At 35.7% G+C, this 3,391-nt stretch overlaps 1 protein-coding gene across 2 annotated transcripts in view; it reads right to left on the reverse strand.

The window, feature by feature from the left end:
• Positions 1-3,056, reverse strand: part of LOC124408098 (multidrug resistance protein homolog 49-like) — a 60,136-nt gene extending 57,080 nt beyond the window's left edge. Inside the window, exon 1 of one of the 2 annotated variants that reach the window (XM_046884801.1) lies at positions 2,840-3,056. The gene's annotated coding sequence lies outside the window, so the exon portion shown is untranslated. The remainder of the gene's footprint in view (positions 1-2,839) is intronic. The other variant, XM_046884827.1, reaches the window with a different exon arrangement.
• Between the last annotated feature and the right edge of the window lie 335 nt (positions 3,057-3,391).

The raw sequence follows: 3,391 nt of genomic DNA on the forward strand, positions 1-3,391 counted from the left end.
AATATTTCACACGTATAATCTACCTGTAAATTGACACAAATTGTCACAGGATTTTTTCAATAGCATAAATTTAAAAAAAATCATCATTTTTTAAAATCGTTACAAAAAATGAGCCGTTTTTCAACAATAAATTTTTGGGCAAAATCCTGTGACAATGTGGGAAGAATACTCAAAAAAAAATGTGAAAAAATTTCAGGTAAATCGGTTAGAAACTGTAGGAACAATCTTTAAACTGTTTACTATATTAAACTGAAGGTTTGCGACCGTTAAAAAAATCTTTATGTACAGAAGGGATGTAGGTTTACAAAAATGTAAAAAACTGACAATAGATTTCGTAGACATAAATGTCTCCTTAAAAATGCTAGGTCAAAGAAATTCTGAATCCATCGAGTTTAACGTGTAACTGCTCATACGTGTCCACACGTGTGATAATTATTGACTCAAACCGCTGCAACGTATGACCACATCCAGCAACGTACCTTATATGTACTAAAATAGCATATATATATATAAATAAATTGTGCGAATAGATGCACTTTTCTATACGCAATATGAGTCCGATTAAAAAGCTAACAGCTGCAAAGTCAAGCTATAGTAAGATCGCTGCGCCTAGAACTTGTGAAAAACCGCTGGCGTTTCAAAAACCATTCGTACGTCAGTTCGCAAGTTCGAATTTCAGAAACGTTTACATTTTTTCTATCCTCAAGCACGATGGTGTTTCCACAAAGAATTTAACCGCTGAAATGCGCTATGACTACAATTGAAGTGTGAGTAGTGGTAAAAACATGGCCGCCGATAGTGCATTCCGCATCGGATGCGCACCACTTATCGCGTTGGTGAGGTGAGGATGGCGTAACCTGAGGTTATTAAAATTTAACAAGACTCGGAGCCTGGCGGTATAATATCAGCATTAGAAGCGCTAAAATTAACCAATGAGTCACCCTCTCTCATCGTCTACTCTCGATTCTGCTCGTATTATATGAAGGTTTACCCAACTGACGCCAGCCGATGAATGAACGTTGTGTGTCGTTGCGTCGACGCGACGCGACTCGACGCCCGTTGAGATAGTGGAAATTTCCGCCTGAAGCCCGGAATCTTCTCCGGATATAACCAACTGACCGGCGATGATCGATTCGTGTTTCGTTTGGACATGGGTGGAGATAAAAAGTTGGAAGTTGGTTTGAAACTTGCGAAAATGAAATAAAGAAAGTTGAAGTCTTGATTTTGGAGAGTGTCATTGGAGATTGGAATAAGACTATTGCTCAGTAACATTTTGAAAAATCAATATTTCGAATGTTTCAAACTTCGATATATCGGCCATTTGCAATATTGACTCTTTCAATTTTTAACCCTCACCCTTGGACATGTGCATTTGATTTTTAGATCGTTAAGTTTCGTTGAAAGAACGACTTCTTCGCACCATTTCACTTCATGCCACTGTAATAATTTATTTGCCCTCTTCCTTAGGTCATATTTACGTTTGACAGTTACTTGCCACTTGTCATTTCTGTTTAACGCAAGGACAGTTGCGTGACATCGCAGTGGCTGGCTGCTTGTGGTTAATGTGAACCTGGCTTCAATTATGCTTTATCTACTTCGCATGTGTCATTTTTATCAAGGATAGATAAAACGTAATACCGTTACACGGTGACGGAAGCGGTAGACCTGGTTGCGGTCGATGCAATATTATTGGCAAATTTAACGGGTGTTCCTTTTTTTTTTTTTTTTTTTTTCAAACTTTATATGTAATCTGTTTGAGAAATTTCTTGTAGGACCTTTAAGTCTTTCATCTAAGATGTAACGACGGACTCATTATAAGACAAAAAACATTTCGCGAGTCCCAGGAACTCTTCCAGGTCAATGAATGTACCTTACACAAACTATCATCAATTGAGTAACTTTGCGAAAAAATGTTGAACTACGGATAATTGTATGAATTAGTCATTCTTTGTGAGAAATGAGCTTGAATATCTCAAGTATGAACAATTTATAAGGTATATGAAATTGATAAACCTTTTATCAATTGTAATTCCCATTAGTGTTATGTTTTACTTGTACATCAAGAAAGCATCTTTTACCTTGTAGATGTAGTTGAATAATATTCTGAGTTATCTAGACCTTCACAGATAGTAATTATAAAAAATACACCGATTGCAGTGTTGCTCGCAATAATTATCTTTTTCCTTTCCCGATGGTACCCGCACGATACCGAGGTCAGGGAATGGTCAGATGATGAAGTATTTTGTCGCAATTACAGTACGTGATGATCATCGGTCAAATAATAATTTTTCAAAGCAATGAGTCACACTTTTCAGCCCAACTCAAAGAAAGTGATTTTGAAAAATTTCTGGTTCTTTTCATTTTCAGTACAGAAACAAAAATAAATTTGAAAAAAACGTTCGATTTTGTCGATTAAAATTGTGTTACTCCGTGTATATTTTGGGGTTACTACTGCCAACTTATGAAACGTTGTGTTGGAATCAACCAAATGTTGTGTCAGACTCTTGTACAAGAAAGAAAATATGTTTGCCCTTTTTACAAAAAGTTTTAGGAACGATAATTGTGTGTAGATTGGAAAAAATTGTCATGCACCATATAATATTCTTATTAAAAAATGCGTACTCATATTGAAAATCTAAAAGTAAGTGAAAATGAGATAAAACAAGCCTTTTTCACTGGCGCTTTTCTTAAGTTTGCTGAAAACCACGTGGCTCAATCGATTCGTGTCACGTGTCAGTATTTTTACACCACAGTCTATCACCTTTAAGTCATATTCGTACAGAAAATATCGTAAACATTCAGTCGGTTTTAAAAATATAATGAAAGTAATTCTACTCACCATGGTGGAGATACACTGCCAAGACGGCACATAAAATTTAGGAAGAATGATTAAAAAATCCGGTGAAAATTTACTCCAGGCAATCACGATGTGCTCTTATAACGTACTTCATCAAATTTTCACTGGATAAAAATACTGCAAATATCACTTTTTCCCTGTGACCACTTTTCTTTCTGTTCCAAATTTTTTCTCCAATCCTACGTAGTCGAACCTGAAACTGCAAAAACCAAATATAAATATTTTGAAACAACGTACTAGCTGCATTAATTTTTAAACACTGCTTATTAAATGGTTGCACAATAATTGACTGATATTTTTGTAGAGTGTATTGGAAGAAAAATAAATATTTAACTCGCGATAACAAAGACTTTGGTGACACGAGGATGATCAATTGTAAAGACTCACCTGTCTATAAAATAAAATTTAGTTTCTCAGTAAATGGAAGTCATATATCACATCACCGGGTAGCGTTGTGCTGTAGACACTTCGTGCAACGTGGATCCCGTGATTCGTAGAGACGAAGATTTGCGACTGTTTGGATTTGCTAATTTC

This window comes from Diprion similis, chromosome 1 (genome assembly GCF_021155765.1).
Source record: "Diprion similis isolate iyDipSimi1 chromosome 1, iyDipSimi1.1, whole genome shotgun sequence".
In the NCBI taxonomy this organism is placed as follows: domain Eukaryota; kingdom Metazoa; phylum Arthropoda; class Insecta; order Hymenoptera; family Diprionidae; genus Diprion; species Diprion similis.